We start from the raw sequence: 24,242 nt of genomic DNA, 5'->3' as shown, positions 1-24,242 counted from the left end.
CACATTAGCTCTTTTCCATTCTTTAAGACAAGAGTAGTAAACATTCTTGACCACTGTCAAGCAGTGTCCTTGGTACTCTGTGCTATGTGCTAAGTAGCTCCAGTCAAGTCTGGCTTTTTGTGACCCTATGGACTGCAGCCCACCAGGCTCCTCTATCCATTAGTGTCTCCAGGCAAGGATACTGCAGTAGGTTGCCATGTCCTCCTCGAGGGGATCTTCCCACCCCAGGGATACTACTTTAGTATTCTTTCTCGCTTTTGTAACTTGCATATTCAATATGCAATTCCGGAATAAAAACAGTAAACACTCTATATTTGTATGAAAACATGTACAAGATTTTTAGCATTATGCAAGTGTTAGTCACTCAGTCATGCATGACCCTTTGTGACCCCACGGACTGCAGTCCACCAGGCTCCTCTGTTCATGGGACTTTCCAGGCAAGGATACTAGAGTGGGTTGCCATTTCCTTCTCCAGGGAATCTTCCCGACCCGGGAACTGAAGCCGGATCTCCTAAACTGCAGGCAGATTCTTTACCATCTGAGCTACGAGGGAAGCCAGCATAATGCAAAGAGCTGCTCAAACCCAGGGATCGAACCTGCATTTCTTATGTTTCCTGCACTGGCAGGTGAGATCTTTACCACTACCACCACCTGGGAAGCATATGGGATACAAATAAGACATGGCTTTATGCCTTCAAAGTTCTATTCCAGAGGGAGAGAAAAGCACTTGGGAAGGATACTCAAGTACTTAATATACACAAGGCAGTGTATGTGCTGGGGCAGGAGAGGGAGCAGATGAGGGACAAATCAAACATTTCTCTCCTCTTTCAGCTGTAAATAACAATCAACTCTCCTCCCTAAAGCAAGCAAACATACAAACCTACAAAAAACCACAAGTAGTTTAGGCTCACAGATTCTAGGGACAAGCTCAGCAAGCAAGTCAGAGGAAGGGCCGAAAGATATCTGAGCCTCAAAAATGTAAATATCCCCCAAACAATATTCTGTCTCCTGACTCTACATGTTGTCCTCGTGTCCTCTTCATGGCAGGGAAATTCTCTAGAGTTTCATCCTTACACTTCCCTCCGCCATGAATCATCTTTCTGTGGCCCAATTTGGATCCTGGTTAGGCATCCAGGTAGCCCAGCTAGCCTTGTGTGCCCATTCTTTATGAGTTACCTCTGACCCAGGGGAGGGAGATGGGAGTGTGCAGGTCCCAGGCAGCCACAGAATGCCTGGCAGGGCTCCCAGCAGAAGAGGAGGGTGACCGGGAAAACACAGATCCCATCTGTTGTGAAATCAAGGGGCTAGGATGCTGCAGTATGGTGGGGGGGGGGGGGCATACAATAAGAGAGATAGGGAGGGTGCTGGGGTCGGGTGGTAATGGAGAAAGAAATACGAGCCCATGGTGGAGGGTCTGAATTCAGGCAATGATTGTAGTGGTGGCAGATCCCAAAGGCTTAGGTGATGAGGTCGTTTGGACTTGCTGAGATGTTTCCACAAGACATCTAGGTAGAGATCTAGAAAGGTTTGGGCTGAAAATAAAGAGCTTGAGTCATCATAACCATCTTCCTCAGGTAATGGTTGACTCCAAGGGCCGGTGGATATGATTACCAAGAGAATAAGGGGATCAGTGGGGCTTCCCAGGTGGCTCAGTGGTAAAGAATCTGCCTGCCAATGCAGGAGACACGGGTTCAATCCCTGGGTCAGGAAAAGCCTCTGGAGTGGGAAACAGCAACCCACTCCAGTATTCTTGCATGGAAAACTGCACGGACAGAGGAGCCTGGCAGGCTATAGTCCACAGGATTGTAAAGAGTCTGACATGACTGAGCAACTGAGCAGAGACACATGGAAAGCTGGGAAAGGCTATGACCAGTCAGCCCCATGCTGGGAGAGTCCAGACCTAATTTCAGTATGAAACCCTGCAAAACTGCTTCCTCATTACTGCTTCTCACTGAAAGCAGAACTTTGACATTTGAGTGGCGAACAAGCATTCCCAGATTTCTCTTTCGATCCTTTTATTCAATAACATAGGTAATTCAAATTTTTTAAAAATGCATTTTATGGGCCTCAGTAAAGTTATTTTTCTTTAGCCAAAGGACTAAATCTAGGCTTAAAGCAGAAAATTCCATGACCAATTGGAGCCCAGGAGTTTGGGGGCAGGGTGCTTGAGGTGATGACATTATCCACAGTGGGGCACAAGATAACCCAGGGCCTAGCTGGGACCCTCTCCAGAACCCCACTGAAGGGCTGTAGAGTAGCTGATCTAAGGAAGGTTTTAGCAGGTGGTGGTATAGGTGTGCAGGAGGGACAGGATGTGTTGGTGACATTTGTGTTGTGCTTCCCCATGACTGTGTGACAGTTTAGAAATAAGTTGAAGTGGTTATTGGTATGAATCACTACTGTACACACTCTATATTCCTAAGACCTTTCCAGGCAATTAACATTTAATCTCCTGGGGACTGGAGAACCTTGTGAATTATGCCAGGAAATCTACTGGCCTTCAGTAAAAGGGGAATGATTAGTGTTTCATAGGTTACATCCTAAAAAGCAAATCTTGGCTTTCTTATATGGGAGTCCTTCTCAGAAGACCCAGGATTTAATAGGAAAAGCCTCAGGTCAACGGACAAATTCCCAATTATCATGTCTACAACTTTGTTTCTGGTCCTCTGGAGGCAATGTGTAGATTTACCCGCCAGTGCCATCTCCCAGCCAAGAATTTCTGCTGGACCAGGTGTGGCCAGCAGGATTTGGTGGTCAATTTTCTCAGCATTCCTCTGGATGTAAAATTCCTGTTTTTCAGATGGATGGATTGCTTGCTGTCATTGTAAAAAGATGTGACAAGACTGGCATGTGGCAAGACTGGCATGTTAAACAACCTAAAGTGACAGGGTAATTGCATCCCAATGCTGGGCAGATCTTCTGCCCATAACCAAGCACTGTGGGATGTCTCTCTCTGAAACCAGGAGCCCCATTCCTCTCTTCAATGAGTCTAGGGTTGCTGAAAAGATCAGAGCAAAGGTCTTGCATCCGGACCCTCCCAATTGGCCTAGAGTTCTCCTACCCAATAGTGGTTGAAATGGAAAAATTGAGGGGATACTATGCACGGCTTCTATTGGGGCTTTAAGAAAATTTCAGAAGGGCAACAAAATGCTTCTGGGGAAAGCTCTCAGCCTCCTCTCCGTCCCCATATTCTGATATGCAGAAGGTGAAAGGAGGCCATTTGAGCTGGAAGAGGAGCTATTTGTCCTGGATAGCAGAGTCCAGGTGTTGTGAATAGGGCTTGAGGGGAAGAGAGAGTGATGGCTAGATGGCAATACTTCCAAGCAGTAGCAGGGGCCCTGGCTCCCACCAGTTTTGAGAGTCTCCACTGACCTGGGAGACCAAGACGCATGATCCACAGGGGAGGACAGTGTCAGGGACCTGCCTTGTCCTCTTCTCTTCAGTTGTCGTTCTAGGCCAAGGGGGAGGGGTCGGAGTTGGAGAAAACACTGGTGAGGCTGATCTGTAACTGAATCAGTCAACAAATAGTGATGAAATAACCTCTATGTGCTAAGAAATGTGTCAGGCAGTGGAATATCCTGGTGGCCCCCCCATGGGGTACACAGGTCAGAGGGTATACGTACTTTCAAAACAAAATAAACTAGTGCATTAAATAATGACAAGTTGTGATGGGCAGAGTGGAGAATAATGAGGGGTAATGTTTTTAGACATCTCTGCTGGGCTGTGAAGGACAGAAGACAAGGAGCTCACTTTGCCAGTGAGGAGTGGGAGGGGGTGGGGAGAGGAGGGCGCAGCAGATGCAAAGACCCTGCGTGAACAGGAAGAAATGACTGATGTGAGCAAAGGCAAAGCGGGGCGGGGGCAGTGGGGTGGGGTGGCTTAGGATGAAGTTGAATAGACATGGACCAGATCAGGCAAGACCTATGGAGTCAGGTGAAGAAGTTTGGGTTTTATTAGAAGGGTAATGGTGTCCCACTGAAGGCTGTCTGGCTGGAGAGAAACCTGTCATTCCCTTTGGTCTCTGTATGGTGATTGAAAATGAAAGTAAGACAAAACTAGGGAGGTTGTAGGGCTGGTATAAAAATGGCCTTACCTCTACAGTTCAGTGACTTGAGGTTGCTCACACTAATTCAGCTACACCTGGAACCTTTCTCTGGTCCCCAGGCCCTGTGTGTTTTGTTTGTTCTTTCACTGGTGGCTCTCAGCCTTAGCTGATTAGAATTACCTGATGGAGCTTTGAAATATTTACTGACTTTTCCCACCCTTTACCAGGTAACTCAGAATTATGACCACAAATAAAGCTGACAGGTAAAGGGAAAACTGCAATAAAAAACTGTAACTTACACAAGACAAAATTTTAGTTTCATGAAACAGAAAAGTCACCCTGTTTAGAATCAATAAGAAAAGAATTTTTTTAAACTACTAGGTTAAAGCTAGGAGAAGATCATGAAGGAATAGACATGGCCATCAGCTTCAAAAGAGACTCAACTTCTCCAGTAATTAGGGAAATACAAAACAAAATAATGTGAAACACTATTGTACACCCACAAAATGGATTAGAAGAAAAAATGACTGATAATGATCAAGATTGGTGAAGAGGTATAGAAACTGGTGTGCTTAGAAACTATGAAAGTATAAACTAGTTCGGTATCTTTAAGAAGTTGGCAATATTTATTTAATATAAAGACATATGCCACCAATCTAGCAATCTAGTAATCCAGTAATTCCACTTCTGAGGTTCTCTTTTACAGAAATATGCACATGTGCACTTAAAGATATGAGTACAAGTGTGGCACTGACAGTGTGGGGGTTTTGAAGGGAAACTGACATCTCTATTAAATGTGAAATGGCTAAATAGATCATGGGATACTATACTGCTCAGTTTAAAAAATGGAATGTTTATCTAAATACACTGGCAAAGAAATATGTCTCATATATTCTTCAGTGAAAGAAGCAAGCTTTAGAATAGGTACAGTGGGACCCATTTCTGTAGTCTTGTGATATTTCCGTCTGTGTGTTACATTATCAATATTTTGTGCATTGTTCTCAGTTTACTTCCTACTTCAAGGCACTTAGATGGTTAATAATTTCTTGCTTTAGTGATTTTTGCAGGTAGAAAATAGAGGTCCTTAGAAGTCAACACATTTGGTGAAGAGATTATACTAGTGTTTGAAGGTAAGGTTTGAAGATTATACTAGGGTCTGAAGGTCAGGGGGAGGGAATGCCTCATCAAGAACTAGTCAGAGATTTCCCTCCAATAGCAGCAGAAGGTAGGGATTTTGACTCAGAGGAAGACTTGATATTGCCCCAGTGGTGGCAAACCTCAGTGAGGGCAAAACCTGATGCGCCCCGTGGGGCTGGATCCAGGGAACTGGTATCTGGTTGTCAAAGATGTCAGTGTCTCTGCCTCCAAGGCCCAATATCAGCAAAGACAGCAGACCTCAAGGGACCCTGTGGCCTCACACAGCAGCTGGTAAACTCCATGGCCAGAACAGGACTCTGGGAAGTTTTTGCCACTTTGGAAGTAGGAAAGTCCTGGAATAATGGAGGATAAGGGCTTGGATCCAGATCTAATTTGACTAAAATAATGATAATAAAGGGATGCAGCATTTCATGGGACATCTGATTTAGAAGAAAGAAGTCTGCATGTTTCCAAATACCCAAAGAGAAGATTAGAGAGGTGGTGTACATAGTGGGCATCCTGGGGAGAGAAGATATACCGCTGGAAGAGAAAGGCAGAGACTTTTAGTCTCACTCTCATACCTCTTTCTTGTTTGAATTTTTGACATTGAACATCTATCTATCTTTTACTCTTTTTTACAATGAATGAGCTTCCCAGTTCTGCATGATCCTATGTCACCCCACCTCAGCACGACCACACTGCCTGGTCCCACAGACCACCTGCCCCTCTCCCTCAGGTCCCCAGCTCCCTGCCTCAGCCCTAACTTCTGGTCCATCTCAGCCCTTCACTGATGAGCCAGCTCTCTGCCGGTCCTACCCACATCACCCAGCCACCCAGCCCAGGGCTCTGGTCCAACTTCCTCAGCTGCTTTCTGCCCTTGTTGCTGCCTCGGCAGCATGACCTGTGGCTGCTGCCACCATCCAATGGCAGCTGGCAGTGTCCAATCTCTGTGTTACAGAAAGTTGCCTGACTTGTTTTGACAACCTTTGTCCCTAGTCTAGTCAAGCCAGCTCCTTTTTCTTGCTTGGGAAAAACAGCATCTGCATGAGTGTTTCTGGAGAGCGATGGAGCTTGTATCAAGCCCCCTCTGCCAGAAGTTGTGACCCTGTGGGGTCTTGCAGTAAATTAAGGAGCTCAGTGACTAGTCTGGCTCCAGTAAGAGGGGATTGTATGATGTCACTTGTAAGGATGGAGATCACTGGACTAGGATTTGGCTGCCAGAGGTGGTGTCCTGAAGGAGGTTCTGTAGGAAAGAGCAGGCCCCCTTCTCCCAACTGCCACACCTTCTCGTCTCGTCAAAGAACAGCACCGAGACCAACTGCATGGCCTGACACCTGGCCACAAGTTTAGGCAGAGAGACGGGAGGGCTTGGTGTGACATGGGGAATTTTGCCTTTTGCTTAACCGTGTTTGTCTTGTGAGATTCCCTTCCAGCTTCTCCGAGTGAACCGTTTTCTCCTGGGGATGTTCAGCCCAGCATCTTGGTACTGGAGGTCCTCTTACAGCAAAGCTCCAAAATCACACGGACGCCACAACACCAACCAAGGACAGAGTGGGTCTCCTCCACAGTAGGACGGTCTGGGACGCAGGCACGGAGTGGGAGGCGCGGAGGGAGCTGGCTCACACTTCGGTTCGGCCGCGTCTGTGAGGGAAGGCTGTGAGGGAGGGCTGTGAGGGAGGGCTGTGAGGGAGGACTCTGAGGGAGGGCTGTGAGAGAGGACTGTGAGGGAAGGCTGTGAGGGAGGACTGTGAGGGAAGGCTGTGAGGGAGGGCTGTGAGGGAAGGAAGGCTGTGAGGGAGGGCTGTGAGGGAAGGCTGTGAGGGAGGGCTGTGCGCCATCCCTGTCAGGTTGGGCTGCCCTTGGGAGCACTAGGTAGATTAGTCTGTCGCTCCCTCTTGGAAGGTGTCCCCTCCAGACACTTCTTTCTCTCTCCTAGCCTCCTGAGACGGGTCACGGGCATGCTTCCTGTGTCTGAGGACCAGTGAAGAGCAAAGAAACTGAGGCGCGAAACAGGCGTTGTGCACGTGCGGCTCCCTCCAGCATCCGGAAAAGTGCTCCTCACAGTGTCGACTGGTTGTCCTGATACACGTCTCTGTGCGGAACACTGACGGAGATGCTCCAAAGGAAGCAGGGACTCTCCACTCACACTTCATGGGGCAAGACTAAATGAACATAAACACATTCGATCCACAACCACTGCTGCTCTGGACCAAGGTGTCCTCGAACCTGTCACAGGGAGACCCCCCTCACTGTGGCTCATGGGCCGTATTTTCCCAGTGTGTGTCTTTATGGAATTTCTGCTTCTTTGATTACAGTATTTAAACAAGAATATATCAATTGCTTTCTGATTAACTAGAAAAATCTCTTCATTTTTTCCCCCCATTTTGTTTTATTGTGGTAAGTACATATAACATAAAATTTTCCAACTAGAAAATTTGTACACAATTTACTCTTTTGTGTACAACTCAGTAGCATTAGGTACATTCACATTGATGTGTAACCATCATCACCACCCATCTCCAGAACTTTCTCATTTTCCCATACTGTAACTACCTATCAACAACTCGTCATCCCCCTCCCAGCCCCAGCAACCACCATGAGACAGATGCCTTTCAGTCTTTATGAATTTGACTTCTCCAGATACGTCATATCAATAGAATGCTATGGCACATGTTCTTTTGTGTCTGGCTTATTTCACTCCAGGTCCATCCCTGTTGTAGCACATGTCAGAATTTTCCCAGCCACTTTTTCAAGCTCAGTCTCTCTGGTTGTCTGCGCTGCTCTCCAGAATTAGCTCTGTTCCCTTCCATGGTCCATGTGGAGAAGGCGCATGACTGATGCACACACGTCTGCACATCTGTTTCCTGCAGGGCTACTTTTTTCTGGTTTTAGAAGGGTTACCTTGGCAACCATCTTGGTGAACAGATGACCAAGTGCAAAAGTTCATGAAGACTGAGATAACATATATGGAAGAAAATAGTGTCATACTTTTTTTTAAGTAGAAGGTGATTGTGACATAGTTCATACACCTCATTCTTAGTCTCAAGTGCCCTACTATGATCCAGGCATGGTACTAGGTCCTGGATACATGGTGAGCACAAAGGGAGGTGGCGTCCATGGAGCCCGCAGTCTGCAGAGGGACAGACATTAATCCAGCAATTGCAAACACAGCTGAAGAAAAAGGTCATAATCCATGGAGCCCACAGTCTGCGGGGGGACAGACATTAATCCGGTAATTACAAACACAGCTGAGCTCTTTGAAAAGATCATAATTTTATGGAAGCACAGACCGAGAGAAACCGACCTACAATGAGGCACAGGAAAGGTTTCCCTGAAGAATTACAACACACAAACCCAGACCTGAACAATGTGTGGGGGACAAGCCTCAGTTGAAAGGGAAGGGGTGGCCTGAGGTGGCTACACAAGGGATCTTCACAGAGACTGGATACAACACTCACCTACTGCTTAGAACTCCAAGTCCTCCAGGAACAAAGGGCACAGTGCTTTGTCTTCTACGGATGGAGGCCAAGGTACAGATGACAGTCTGCTGGAAAATGTGTTTTTGAGGTTTATTCTGTTCTGCTCCTGAGGCGAGTTTCAACCATGGCAGTGACCTGGAGACACTGAACTGGGCCAGAACCTGGGTCAGTCTGTCTGGTGTGGGGGCCCCTGGGGCCATGGAGGAGAGGGTTTAGTTCTAGCCAAGATGGGAGCCAAGAAGAACATGATCTGGGCTTTAAGCATTGACTGAGATGAGGGCTGGGTTCCATTTTGTGGGGGAGGTAAGACTTCAGTGAAACCAGAAAATCAAAGTCGAAGTTGTCTGCCTGACACATTGGGTGAACACAGTGGGGACATGATGCCCTGGCATCACACTATTTTACTTGGGAATGAGACGAGGATCTCATGAGATGAAGTACAAAAGCTGCTGGGCCTGGATGGTGCTCATCTTGGATTTTTCAGGACACAGAGACCAGCTAGAAGAAGTGTAAGTTGGATGACAGGAGTGGAAAGCAATGTATTTTACAGCCTGAGGCTATTTGGAGGAAGACGGTCTGAGTTTCTGCAAGAACCACATTGCGGTCAGGGGTCCCTAAGACTATCCTCAAGTTAAATAAAAAGACCACTCTCAGAAAGAAGGCTTGCCAATGATTCACTAGAAGGACTTACAGAACTCAGAAAAGCTGTTATACTGACGGTTACAGTTTATTACAATGAAGGGATGCAGATTACAAACAGCAAAGGGAAAAAGACTGAGGGGGCAAGGTCCAGGAGGAACCAGGCTCACGTTTCCAGGTGTTCTCTTTCCCTGGATTTGTGTCGATAGCGTTTACTTCTCTCAGCAATGATGTGTGACAACACGTGAGGGGCGCTGCCAGCTACAGGAGCCCCCAGCCTTGGGGTACAGCATTCTTGTGGGGATTTTGTCACATAAGCATGGAGTGCCCACAGAACTGACCTTATTCTCAGTGTCTAGCTACGCCAGGGCTCAAACTGATATGGCATGCCTCAAGGACCCCACCGTAAATCATGCTGTTAGCATAGACTTTCTGGAAGATCCCAAAACTCCAGAAACACAAATATGCTCCCTTATTAGGGAGCATATTCCAAGAGTTTGGATCTCATCTCTCAGGAGCCAGTCAAGAGCTAGAAGATTTGGAATGTGCAGAGTTTGAAGACTCCAAAGCTGCTGATTTAACCCTTTACTGCACAGGCATGAATGGTCAGTATCAAAAATTTAAGAGGAATGTCCATTGTAAAAGGAGGAAATATGTTCTGGATAATTATCATCATGAGTTCCAAAATTTTGTTCTGTCTCACCCTTGAATCAGAGCTCCTTCCTCCTCCAAAACGCCAGTCACAGCTGCCATGTGACTTCTGCTAGGTCCCCTCACCTTCCATGCACTCATCTTGCCTGGAATGGGGATGAGTTGAGGAGGGGCAGGGAGGCATCAAGTCAGCTGTGAGCAGACATTTTATCCCCCACCTTGAAGTCACTGTGAAACTAGGCTGACTCTGCAGTGATGCACATGGAAATCTGCGGGTTGCTTTCAGGGCTCATCCCAGTATTTGCTGTACACGGCACACAGATGGTGTGTGGAGGATAGTTCATCCACCCCTCCCCCACCTTGTAATTATTGTGTCACCTCTTCTGCATGCCTTCCTATTTCTTGTACCATCAAATAATGCTTATTTTAGCTTTGAGAAAGATTTCTTTACTTGGTTATGGGCCTCATATTTTACCAAACTGCTTCTACTTACAACTTCTTAAAAGCAACTAACCAAAGAGACCACTTATTTTCCCTGTGAATGCTTTAAATATATTTGAATAAAACAAGATGAATTTAAAATAGGATAAAAAGCAATTTTCATCAACTCCTCTTTACTCTTCCTTTCAACAAATTTTCCATCATGTATCTCATTATTTTAGGAAGGCACTAGGCAGTGAAACAATTTTTTGTAACAAAATTGTCTATGACTTTCCCACTTACTTTATCCTTTCTCTTAGGTAAAGGTTTCCAGAGATGCTATGTCTTAATTGACATGCAAACCTGCAGTTATAGGAGTTTCTGGGTGAAGGCCTTTTGATACCTATAAATTGTTTTATCTTTTCAGTCTAAAAGTGAGGCCACAGGCTAGTACTAAGTGGAAGTGACATTGAAGTGGTACGCACTAGTGTGGTATGCTGGTCAGTGTCTGTGTGCTTGGTTACTGCTTCATGCCTGCTGATTGTTAAATACTTTGAATGTCATGCTGAGCTGCACGTGGGAAGTGTGAGCTTGGGAGGCCCTGAGTCATACTCTATTCAGTGAAGCATATTATAAATGGATAACAAGATTTTCTTAACTGAAAGCAGAACAAAAGGCTTCACTCTTTGTGCCATCAGCAGATTTCAGAACAGTAACAAATCCAGGGTGCTTCATGAAATTAATCTTAGTATTTATAATGGCCTATTTATTTCAGAATCTTATTTTAGAAACTCTGTTCATGACTCACAAAAATGACAAAAAATGTGTATATCCAGAGCCCATGTTGTGTGGTGAGGATGAAACTCTCCTCCAAGGCACATTGCTAATCAGGACTTTAAGTTGTTAAGGGGAAAGGATATGGATATCTCTCCATCTGTCAAGTGAGTAATTTCCTATATGAGCATTTCTTTGCAGGATAAGTAGACTGAAAAAAAAGTTCCCACTCAAGAGTACAGACCCCAGTGCCACTGCCAGTTTGCACATGCCCACTCCCTGGACCTCTGCAGCTACTTTGCATACGACTGTGCCCTACACCCCAGCACCAAGAGGGATCTCCTTGGCTGTGACTACCCCCTTGCAGAGGAAACGAAGAGCAGACAGATCCCAGTGGCCTTCACCACTGAGGACTCAAGCAGGCCTTGCCCCCACTGCAGACACTCCCAGCCTTGGATGCTGAGGACCCCCGCAGCCTTCCCCAATGCTGTTTTTAGCTTTGGAGCCACCCAAAATCTTTCCTGCTGCAATCCTCTGGAACCAGAGCCACCACAGCACCTACTTTAGCTGGAACTACTGTACCCCACCCAGCTGGTGCCATCAAACCCACTCATAGATGAAAGATCTTTTCTCCATTGAAGCCAGACCATAAAGTCTGGAAGACATAACTGCCCTTTTAAATGCACAGACAGCAATGCAAGGATACAGTAAGATTAAAAAAATCCAAGAAACTTACACCACCAAAAGAACAAAATAATTTTCCAACAACCAATCCAGAGAGATGGAGATCTATACATGCCTGACAATTCAAAATAATTGTTTTAAAGAAGGTCAGCAAGCTACAAGAGAACTTGGACAACTCATAAAAGTTAGGGAAACAGTACACATGAGCAAAATGAGAAGCTGAAGAAAGAGATGATGATCATAAAAAAGAACTGAATAGAAATTCTGGAGTTAAAGAATAAAATGAATGAAATAGAAAAATGCAATAGAGAGCAGTAGGCTCAGTCAAGCAGAAGAAACAATCAGCGTTTTTAAAGAGAAATTATGGGAATTGTCCAGTCAGAGGAAAAAAGAAGACTTAAAAGAGTAAAAACAGTCAATGGGGTTTATTGGACTTTGTCAAAAGAACCAATATATACATTTGGGAATCCCAGAAGGAGAAAAGAGAGAGAAAGTGGGAAAGCTTATTTAAAGAAATAATAGCTTAAGTTTCCCACATCTTGGGAGGGAAATGAACATCCAGGTTCAAGGTACTAAAGTGAAAGTGAAGTCGCTGGATTCACAGCATCAGCACCAACTGGGAACTTAAGTGAACCAGTGAAGTTGCTCAGTCGTGTCCGACTCTTTGTGATCCATAGACTGTAGCCTACAAGGCTACTCCATCCATGGAATTTTCCAGGCAAGAGTACTGGAGTGGGTTGCCATTTCCTTCTACAGGGGATCTTCCCGACCTGGGGATCAAACTCAGGTCTCCCGCATTGCAGGCAGACGCTTTACCATCTGAGCTACCAGGGAAGCCCCCATACTGCTAAAAGGGTCCCAAACAAGTAAAGGAGACTGCACCATGGCACATTGTTAATATAATCAAGTTATCAGAAGTCAAGAATAAAGAGAGAAATTTGAAAGCGGTAAGAGAAGTGACTTGTCACATATCAGCAGATTTCACAACAGCAATCTTGCAGGACAGGAGAGAGTAAGATGATATATTCAAAGTACTGAAAGAAAAAAACTGCCAAACAAGAATACTATACCTGGCAAAGTTAATCTTCAGAAATGAAGAAGCGTTCAACTCTTCCAGACAGACAAAAACTGAGAAATTTTGTCACCCCTAGTCCTGCCTTACAAGAAATGTTTAAGGGAGTTCTTCAAGTTGAAATCAAAACATGATAAAGAGGCAATGCAAAAGCATATGAAAGCATAAATCTCATTGGTAAAGGTCAAGGTAAAATATATACAAACAGATGAATGTAACACTATAATGGTGGCATAATTACTTTTAATTCTAATATATCAGTTAAAGATAAAAATTTGTTAATAGACACGCAATACAAAATGAAACAAACTGACTACAAGGACACAAAATTGGGGCAGAGGGAGTGAAAGTGGAGAGTTTTTTGTATGCAATTGAAGCTAAGTTGTTATCAATTTAAAAGAAATGGTTATATCATATTTTCTGCAAGACTTAAGCTAACCACAAGGGGAAAAAATTATAACAGATACTCAAAAGATAAAGAGAAAAGAATCAAAGCAAACCGCTACAAAAAAATCATCAAATAATTAAGGAATATGGCAAGAAAGAGAGGAACAAAACTCCAAAAGAAAACAATGAACAAAATGACAATAATGTCTTCATCTATCAGCAATTACTTTATATATAAATCATTTAAACTCCCCCAATCAAAAGGCAGAGTGGCTGAATGGATTTAAAAAAAAAAAAAGCAGAAAAACCCAAGATCCAATAGTAAGCTGTTTAAAATAGACTCACTTTTTTATTGTTGATTGTTGTTCAGTTGCTAAGTCATGTCCAACTCTGTGACCTCCCTGTCCTTCACTATGTCCCAGAGTTTGCTCAAACTCATGTCCACTGAGTTGGTGGTGCTATCCAGACATCTTATCCTCTATCACCCCCTTCTTCTCCTGCCTTCAATCTTTCCTAACATTAGGGTCTTTTCCAATGGTCACATCATGTGGCCAAAATATTAGACCTTCAGCTTCAGCATCAGTCCTTCCAATGAAGACTTGTTTTAGACTTTTAAAAAAATTTTTTTATTTATTTCTTTTTAGCCATGCTGAGTTTTCACTGCTTTGTATGGGCTTTCTCTAGTTGTGGCAAGCGGAGTCTACTGTTCATTGCAGTGGCTTCTCCTGTTGTGGAGCACAGGCTCTAGGCATGCAGGCTCAGCAACTGTGACTTGTGGGCTCTAGAGTGTGTGCTTAGTAGTTGTGGCACATAGACTTAGTTGCTCCACGGCATGTGGAAACTTCCCAGGCCAGAGATCAAATCTGGTCCCCTGCATTGGCAGGATTCTTGTCCACTGCCTGCTAGGGAAGTCCTCACTTTAGATTTAGAGACCCTCATAGGCTAAAAGACACCCATAGGCTAAACATATAAAGCAAATATAGACAGATCCAAAGGCAGAAGTTGACAGCAGTACAATAATAATAAGGGATTTCAATACCCTCTTTGTACTAATGGATAGAACATCCAGATAGAAAATCAGTAAAGAAACAACAGAATTGAACCATGCTATAGACCAAAGGGACCTAATAGACATATATAGAACTTTCCACAGAACAGCAGAAGAATATACATTCTTCTCAAGCACACATGAAACATTCTGCAGGATAGAGCATGTGTCAGGTCCCAAAACAAACCTTGACAAATTTAAGAAGTTCTATGTCTCTCCAAGTACATTTTCTGACCATAACAGAATGAAACTAGAAATTCATAACAGCAAGAAAATGAGAAAGTTCACAAATAGGGAAACTAAGCAACACATTTTTGAACAATTATTGAGTCAAAGAGGAAATCAAAAGGGAATTTTAAAAGTATCTCAAAACAAATGAAAATGAAAAAACATGTGCCAAAACGTATGGGATGCAATAAGGGTGTTGTCTCCACACACACAAAAGTCACCACAATCAAGGTAAATAAACATTACTAAGAGTTTCTTAGTGTGTCTTTGTAATCTATCCCTCACACTTCTCTTCGGTCTTCTTCCTCATCCCCAGGCAACTACTGATCTGCTTTCTATCAGTTCAGTTCAGTTCAGTTGCTCAGTTGTGTCCAACTCTGCAGCAAAATGGACTGCAGTATGCCAGGCTTCCTTGTCCATCACCAACTCTTGGAGCTTACTCAAATTCATGTCCATTGTGTCAGTGATGCCATCCAACCACCTCAACCTCTGTTGCCCCTTCTCTTCCTGCCTTCAATCTTTCCCAGTATCAGGGTCTTTTCCAATGAGTCAGTTCTTTGCATCAGGTGGCCAAAGTATTGGAGTTTCAGCTTTAGCCTCAGTCCTTCCAATGAATATTCAGGACTGATTTCCTTTAGGATGGACTGGTTTGATCTCCTTACTGTCCAAGGGACTATTAAGAGTCTTTTCAACACCACAGTTCAAAAGCATCAATTCTTCAGCACTCAGCTTTCTTCACAGTCTAACTCTCACATCCATACATGACCACTGGAAAAACCATAGCTTTGACCTTTGGTTGGCAAAGTAATGTCTCTGCTTTTCAATATGCTGTCTAGGTTGGTCATAACTTTTCTTCCAAGGAGCAAGTGTCTTTTCATTTCATGACTGTAGTCACCATCTGCAGTGATTTTGGACCCCCAAAAAATAAAGTCTGTCATTGTTTCCATTGTTTCCATTGCTTTGTATCACTACAGTTCAATTTGCACTTCATATTATTTTATATAAGTGAAATGGCATGACATGTAATATGCTATGCAATTTTTTATGGTTTCTTGGGAAATCACATCTTATTTATCTCTTTATTCCTAGGGTTAAGCACAGTCACCCAGTCAACAAATATTTTAGAGTGCCTACTATGTGCTAGGTTTTGGCCACACTATTCAATGTACATAAAAGATGTTCAAAAAATACTTGGTGAATGATTCTGTGAATTTGAGTAGCATAAGCATTTTTTCACTGAGATACTTTCATATACCATAAAATTAATATTTTTAAAGTGTACCAGTCAATGGGCTTTAGTTTGTTTACAAAGTTGTGCAACCATATCTAATTCGAGAACAGTTTCCTCACTCCAAAAGAAGCCCTATGCTCACTTACAGTCATTCCCCATTTCTCCCATTCTCCAGCCTCTGGCAGCCACTAGTGTATTTGGACATTTCCCATAAATGGTACTATTACAATATGTACCCTTCTGTGACTGGCTTAGTTCATTCAGAATGACGTTTTCAGTATTCATTCATGTTGCAGTGTATGTCAGGACTTGCATCCTTTCTGTGACTAATACACCACTCGGTTTATTCATCAGCTTACAGACACTTGGGTTGTTTCCACTTTGAGGCAAGTATGAATCATTATGTCATGAACATTCAAGTACATGTTTTTGTGTGAACATATGTTTTCAGTTCTTGTGTACATACCTAGGAGTGGACTATATGGTCCATATGTTAACACTCTGTTCAATTTTTTTGAGGAAATTCCAGACCATTTTCCAAAGTGACTGCATCATTTTACATTTCTAGCAGCAATGTTTGAGAGTTCTAATTTCTCTACAACCTTGTTAACACTTGTTATTGTCTGTGTTTTTTATTCCAGCTATCCTAGGGGGTGTGAAGAAGCATCTCATTTAGTTTTTATCTACATCTCCCTGAAGACTAGGGATTTTGAGTACCTTTTTGTTTGCTTTTCCTCACAGATGACAGAAAGTTCAGTACAGGAGTTCTATGGAAACAGAAGACAAAAAAATTCTTATGTCCTGGGCAGTGCTGGTAGCAGCATGAATTCTATCACATTTTCCCTGCATGCCTGGGGGACAGGAAGCTTGTACCAGGCTCTGCCCACCTGGGAAGGCCATCCCTGCCTCCCCAGCAGAGGCAGGCAGAAGGGAGGCTGGCCTGGAGGACCCTGAGGTCCCTGAGGACTCAACCCAACCTCAGGGCATAAGGGTGCTCCGTGTCCCAGGTTGAGAATACCTCAAGCCAGAAACGAGCTCTCCACATGTTGTTAGCTTCTCAAATCATGGATGAGAAAACGATGAGGACAGAACATTCATATGCTGATGGAAACAGAGACAGGAACTCAGAGATCCAGAAGGAGGAGGGGCTGCAGAAGTGTTGACATTCCAGATCATGATCCTGGAACCAGGAGATAATCAGATAGTCCTGTTTATTTTTGCCAGGAAGGGACTCATCCCTACAGCCCAGAACACTCAGAATCACAACCCCAGATGAGCCATTGGATGCATGAAGGCACCTTTCAAATGTGCCCACCGTGCATGCACAGCCCGGAGGCAGAGAGCCAGCAGAACCCACTGCACACCGGGCCCTCTGGTGAGAGACCTCAACAGCAGCTCTGGCAGCCGCTGGGGCAGCGACAACACCCTCCCTCTGCCTGACGCTTGTCACTCAGGCAGAGAGTCATCAGAGTCCTGGGCTCCTGTTTGACATTCCCCCCACAGGCCCCTTTGGCTTTGGGGAGCTGCACCTGGAATGCTCTCTCCTCTCCCAGGCCTTGTTCACCCCCAGCCACATCGGGCTGCCCAGCTCACCTGGCCCTCCCCACGCTCATTCTGCTGCATTATTTATTCCAACCAGCAAGGTCTATTTATAACTCCTCTGAAAGGCAGCAGCTGCTCAGTTCCCCGGAAAGTAGAACACTGAGACATTAAAGAAATGTTTTCAAAAGAAAAAGGCGTCCTCTCACAGACTCAGGAGGTTGCTGTCCCAATGCATCTTCCAAAAATACGCCTCTCTGGCAGTGCTCTGAAGAGTGAAAAAAAAAAGAGTGAAAAGCTCAGCCCCTGTCCAGCACTTTCCCCCAACCCAGAGCCCAGCTCATTCCCTGAACACAGGTCCACCTAACTGAAATGGATAGGGCCGAGAGAAACAGCTAAATAACAATAAAAGATGGGGTGATTCTGGATGTTCTGTAGGTCTATTCTCCACAGCACCTCCAAAACCCAATTTATTTTGCTCATTACTTTTTTTCATCCTTCTTTATTACATGTGTTTTTAAATACACCTCCACAGACATCACAGAGTGACTATCATATCCATTCCCTGAAATAACACTCTTCTCAACAGAAGAATCAAGTAGCCAAACCCATTTAAAATATCACCTCTTTAATGTTTTGAGTCTCCTGGGAGGAAGCTCAGACACAATGATTTGCCCAAAGTCTCACAAATTTGTCTGATGCTCAGTGAGAATATCATGAGTCCAAAAGGGTTCTCAGACAATCAGGCCTTTGGGAGCTGAACAGTGGTCACTGTGTGCAGAGTTTGGAGACAGGGGTCTAGGTGAGTCCAGCTGGAGAAGATGGGAGAGTGGAGCTCTCAGTAGGCAGTGTGGGTTCCAGGCACAGGCTGTACAACACCTTGCCCCAGATTTAGGAAGTTGTTGGCGTGTGATATCAGGCAAGTTGCATCTGACTTGTAAGCCCGGGAGTCCCCATGGCTTCTTATCGCATCGTTGTGTCACATGAGCCAGTCTCAGCCCCTGTGCCTGACATGTAGGAAGCATGGATCACATGTTTATGGTTACTAGCAGTGCTGAGATGGGGAAACCGAGATACTGAGCACCCAAGAGACTTGTCCGAGGTCACGCAGGGCCAGGACCAGAATCAGGACCCCTGATTCTCAAATCAGGCTTTATTTTTTTTGATTGATTGCAGTACCAGGCATCTCCTGTAAGAGAGCTAAACAAGGCAGGTGGCCAAAAGTTCCCGGCGTCTATGAGCACTCAGGAGCGGACAATGAGAAAATGCAAGAAGGAGTGAGAACTGTGGGAGACCTTGGCAATTCAGGCAGCCTTTGGGATCAGATAAGGATCTCACATTTCTCCTGTTCTGAATGAAGCCTGTGCCCAGGCTGGCTAATCTGAGCAAGGGAGGTGGAAGGGGTCACTCCTAAATGCGGGAAAAGGGAAAAAGTGCTGCTTCCAGGAAACTCCAGGCACCAGTGTCCTGAGAAAAACGGGCTATCTGTCCAGGCCTTGACCTCAGAGAGCTCACCAGCTAGAGAGGCCAGGCAAGACAAAACATGAAACCATGAAAGAATAATGACGGCAGAACGGTGCATTGAGTGTGTGCTCACAGCCCTGAGAAACCAGGGAAGGGAATCAATCATCACTCAGAGCTTCATAAATATAGGAATACTTAGACTAGGCTTTTGTATCAGACAGGACCTAATAGTTGATTGCAACTGTCAGAGCTTCAACTCTAGTCAGCTGAAGCACCAAATGGCTATGTTTTAAAAAAGGATAGATTAGACCTTACTTGTTCTGTGAGTCAAAGATGCCCCGTGTGTTGTGCCCTAAGTTGTTTATTTCTTCACTGCAAGCTGGGACCCGTTAGCTCAAAGTCCATTGACACCAAGCTCAAATGTTTACACATCTGGTTATTTTAAGATAGCCAAGAGAGAATATTTTTAACTATTTAGAGACAGCTTGCTTTGCATCCCCCATGAAATCTCATCCCACATCACTGGCCATTGGCACAAAAGAACCGTTGGTCATAAGAAGCTGATGAAGCCCTTCAGATCTCACTGAGCTAGAGGCCCTGTTGGGCTCCTGACCAATGCAACCTAGATATGTGAATCCGTCTGACTCTTTCCCAAAATTCCCTGACCCTTTCCCCTTCTGGTCTCTGGTCTCATGCTCTCCCTCCCACACAAGTCAGTCTGTCTGAGCTCCACACAATAAAGCTTGTGCATTACTGCCTCTCCTAATCAAACTTTTTTCCTTGATGAACCACAAATCCCTCAACCCTTTTACATGAATTCAAAGAAAACTAAACAAATATATCTAAGGAAAAAAGGAACTAGAGCATCTGGGATACCCCCAATAGTGACTTAAATCAAGACTCTTTAAATTTTGCTTCATTTATTGCAGCCTGTCTTTCTCCAAAATGGGAGGCAATGCCTTGCCCTGGAGTGGCAGGGTCAGCAGGCTGTGGTTGGTTACTGGCTCCTGCGACTGCAGCTGGAGGTGGGGGTTGGGTGGGAGTGGTGTCAGTGAGGGTTCCTTTCCAAGAAGGCGATTGTTTGTGGCAGGTTAGCTTCCCTGGAATAGGACGCTGCAAGAGGAAGCTGCATGCAGAGTCTTATTGGACCTCTCCTGGGATGCATGTATGAAAGAAAAGAAGGCAGGGCTGGGCAAGGGTTTCACCTGAGGCCTTGGCTGATCCTCTAGGGAGCTCTGGAGCGGAGAGTGTAACCAAGCAGGTCCCTATGGGGCCTTCCTGGATAGACCTCTCCCCCCACCATGTTGTCCATCTACCTCTTGTCTGTAGAGAAACGTTAGCCTCTAAAGCCTTCCCCGAGTTCTAAAGAATAAATTTAATCAGAAAAATTAGAATATGCAAAAATAAAGGAAAACAGTCAAGCAAGGCAAAATAACAATAACAATCATTAAACAAAGCCAAGGACCTGTAGCTCCTCCTGAACCATGTCCTTTGAGCTGCTTTGCAGACACTGAAACCCCTTCCACTAAGTGGAAGAAGTTAGTTAACTGCTACACAAAGTATGTTGAAACCAGACGGCTGATGATGTTGGTTCCCTATTACCTCACCACCAAACAATCAGGTTGATTAAGATATCTGCCTGTTTGCACTACAATAGTTCAACTTGCTTCAAACCAGATGCCAAAGGACCATAAAAGGGCAGAAAAGAGGTGGCACTCCAGTTCCCAGAAGAACTGGGAACTATTCCTAGAAAACCGATGCATATACCAACCTTTCATTACCTTTGCCCTTGAAATCTTACCCTTAATTATTCCCCAAGTGAGAAGTTTATTTGTGAGCTAAGTTCCCACTGGCCCATTTAATAAAGCTTGCTCTACTTTGATTTGGTTTTGCTTCTGGTTGCAAAAACGCCAAAAGTAAAAGAACGCTCCCCACAAAGGCAGGGGGCCTCAGCCAGAGTAGGACCCAAGTAGGGGTCCTCATGACCTCATTTGGTTACAAGAGTTGTCCCGAGCTGAGAGAAGGGGGCCAGGCCCCTGTGTCCCCATTGTTCTGGGTCATTTCTCTAGGATGGGGTGTAACCTTCAGATCTCTGAAGCCAAGGGTCATGCTCAGTGATGGACACAGCTGTGAACCATCAGCATCCGGAGCTGATATTTGTAGCCATCAGGGGATAGGTTCACTGTACTGAAAGAGGGTACCACAGCACATAGGACTGTCTATTCCTTGCACAGCTCAGACCTACTTGTTGCTTATGATGAATTTGTTCCTTAAAGGGAACAGCTGCTCCAGAATTTTGGTTGGTCATGTACTGATGGAAATTTACAAGAGAAGGTTGTAGGTTGCTCTTGAGGTTACAACTGACAATTATTATCCTCAACCCATTCTAGATTTAATGCATCCTTGGCTGCGGTCTGTCATGATGACCCAGACCCTCAATCCTGAGGGACTGAGACACTGGTTACTAAGCTTTCCTCAGACCACTGATGCTGATGGCCCTTTGCCATTAAAACTAGATGTAGAAACACCAAGAGACACTTGTCAATCACCTGAAGGCTAAATGTATTCTTCTCTGCTCTCTGGTGTAACACCAACTATACCTCTTCCTGATGACCAGGATCAACAGTCCCTGCCAGGATGGTGACTCCCTTGCCCTCAGACCCTAAAGGAATGGAGAGGGGAAGCCCGAACCCCCAAAGTGGCCACTGAGAGTATTGGTAAGTGCAGCCACTTCTATTTAGTCCCTAGAGGACAACACCATATGGTCATTGATTAAGGTTGTATATATATCCTGGAGGATGACACCCCATCCTCCTTTGAGGTATGAGCCCATACCTCAAAGACAAAGGTATGTCTTTGAGTATGTCTTTGAGAGCGTTCACTCTCAGGCTGGCAGTTTCTGGGTGATGCAGTATGTAACAGGACCAGTGGATTCTTTGTGGCCATGGCCAAACTTTCTTTTCTGTAGAGTAATTCCCATGGAATTCCCTGGAATAATGTTTACAGAATCTTTTGTAAATGGATGAAATAAAGACCAAGTTCTCATGGACAGGAAAGGCAAACTCAGGATAATGCATGTCCTCCCAGTCAACTCAATTGTACCAAGTAGACAGTTGGTCTTCTCAATGGGTGGTGCTCAGTGTTGGCCCCCACTGCTGGCAGGGTGGATATTTGACAGTATCAGTATCTAGATGAGACCTAGTGAGTGGAAGCTCTTGCTGTTGGGCCTGCATATAACCTCCATCTCTGCCATGGAGCTATTCTGTTCACACAACCCTTCGTACCAGCTTTTGGAGTGGCTGACACGAACTTACTGATTGATTCTGCCTAGCTTGTTGTTTGGAGCCTTTCCCATGGTGCATACTCTTAAGTGAGCATTAATGTGTGATGTTTTCTTATAGCTCCATCCAGAGGTCCCTGTTCCCAACTCTCAGGGCCCTGACCAACCAGAAGGATCACACACAATTACCCATGACTCTCAGGCTATTCTAAATTTGATCCTATTCTTTTTCCAGAATTGGGTGGCCAGGTATTCTGCCTGGATGCCTACTCCTTGGAGAATTTTCCTTCACAAATTCACTGGCTTCTTCAGAGCCACCCCTAAAGAGTGCAATTGCCATCTATTTTTGACAAGCTGCTTGTGTGCATGCCCAGTTGCTCAGTCATGTCCAACTCTTTGCTACCCTATGGAACCCACCAGGCCCCTCTGTCCATGGGGTTTTCCATGCAAGAATACTTGAGTGGGTTGCCATTTCCTCCTCCAGGGGATCTTCCTGACCCAGGGATCAAACTCACATCTCCTGCATCTCCTGCATGGCAAGAGAGATTCTTTACCACTGAGCCACCAGGGAAGCCCATATACTTCCCTATTACCCAGTAAATGGGTCAGAGTATCTTTCCAAGTATGGAATATGCTGCCTCCAGAAGTTCAAGGGGCCTATCAGACATTTCACTTACTTAATAGTGGGAGGTGTGAGATGTAATCATTTGTCTTTTACTTTGGAGGGCACTGAAATGGGGGAGAGGACTGAAATTCACATTCAATTTTTCTCCCACTTTTTGGAGTGAATGTCTCATCTCATCCTCCAATGCTAATTTTTGCTCATCTGGTCTACTTAACATTATGCCATTGATAATAGTGGACTGGTGTGATACTCTGTAGAATGTCCAGATGGCCCTCTGGACTACATTCTGACAAGAAACAGGAAAGTTAGTATAACTCTGAGCAAGACTATAAATGTATGCTGTTGTCTGTGCCATGTGAGTATGAACCTTTTCTGATCCTTCTGAATGTATTGAACAAGAACTCACTCAGCAGGTCAGTGGCCACTATCACATCCTGGAGGCTTGTCAAGCAGAGACATCATATCTAACACAACAACTGCACTTTGGTGCTGCTCCTTGGCTAGGTTTCTGATTGTCCACTGTTGTTGGCCATGATCCAGTAATTTTTTGCAGAGGCCAGACTGGTGGTGAGTTTCTTGGCTTATCACAGAACCATCACTTCTGCATTCATTATGTTTTTGACTTTAGCTTTAATCCATGGGATATGACATTGCTTTTTTTTTTTTTTTTACTTATTATCTTGCATTGGGCTGGGGGAGGATGGCTAGAGCTTCTTCTTGGCCTGTCCTACTTTAGTACCTTTCAGCCTACAGGCCAAAGAACTAATCTGACAGTTCTGCCACCTACCAAGAATGTCCATTTCAGTTTTTCTTTTAGGAACCAGGAAAATGACTTCCCAATGGGCCCCCTGTAAGACATACCAGGCCCAGGACCCTAGATAGCCATGTCAATCCAGACCTTTAGAAGAGCTGGAAATTCCCTTTTCCCTTAGTGTTCAGTTGTCTGAGTGAATGGCAGTAGATCCCATGGGAGGGGGTCTGGTGTGGTGGGTAATCTCACTTGTCAACTTGACTAGGCTATGGTGCGCATATCTTGGTCAAACACTAATGAAGGTATTTTTTAGATGTGATTAACATTTAGATCAGACTTCCCAGTGGGCTCAGTGGTGAAGAATCTGCCTGCCAAGCAGGAGACGTGGGTTCGATCCCTAGGTCGGGAAGAGCCTCTGGAGAAGGAAATGGCAAACCATTCCAGTATTCTTGCCTGGGAAATCCCATGGACAGAGGAGCTTGGCAGGTTACAGTCAATGGGGTGGCAAGGAGTTGGGACATAGCTTAGCGACTAAACAACAACCATTTACATCAGTAGACTTTGAGTAAAGCAGGTAAGAGTCCACAATGTGGGTGAACTCATTCAATCAGTTACAGGTCTTAAGAATAAAGACCAAGGGAACTGGTGGGAAGGTGGTGGAGGAATAGGACAGGGAGACCACTTTCTCCCCTACAAATTCATCGAAAGAACATTTGAACACTGAGTAAACTCCACAAAACAACTTCTGATCGCTAGCAGAGGTCATCAGGCACCCAGAAAAGCAGCCC

The sequence above is a fragment of the Muntiacus reevesi genome, chromosome 2 (assembly GCF_963930625.1).
Source record: "Muntiacus reevesi chromosome 2, mMunRee1.1, whole genome shotgun sequence".
NCBI lineage: Eukaryota > Metazoa > Chordata > Mammalia > Artiodactyla > Cervidae > Muntiacus > Muntiacus reevesi.
Note: the sequence above shows the minus strand (reverse complement) of the source record.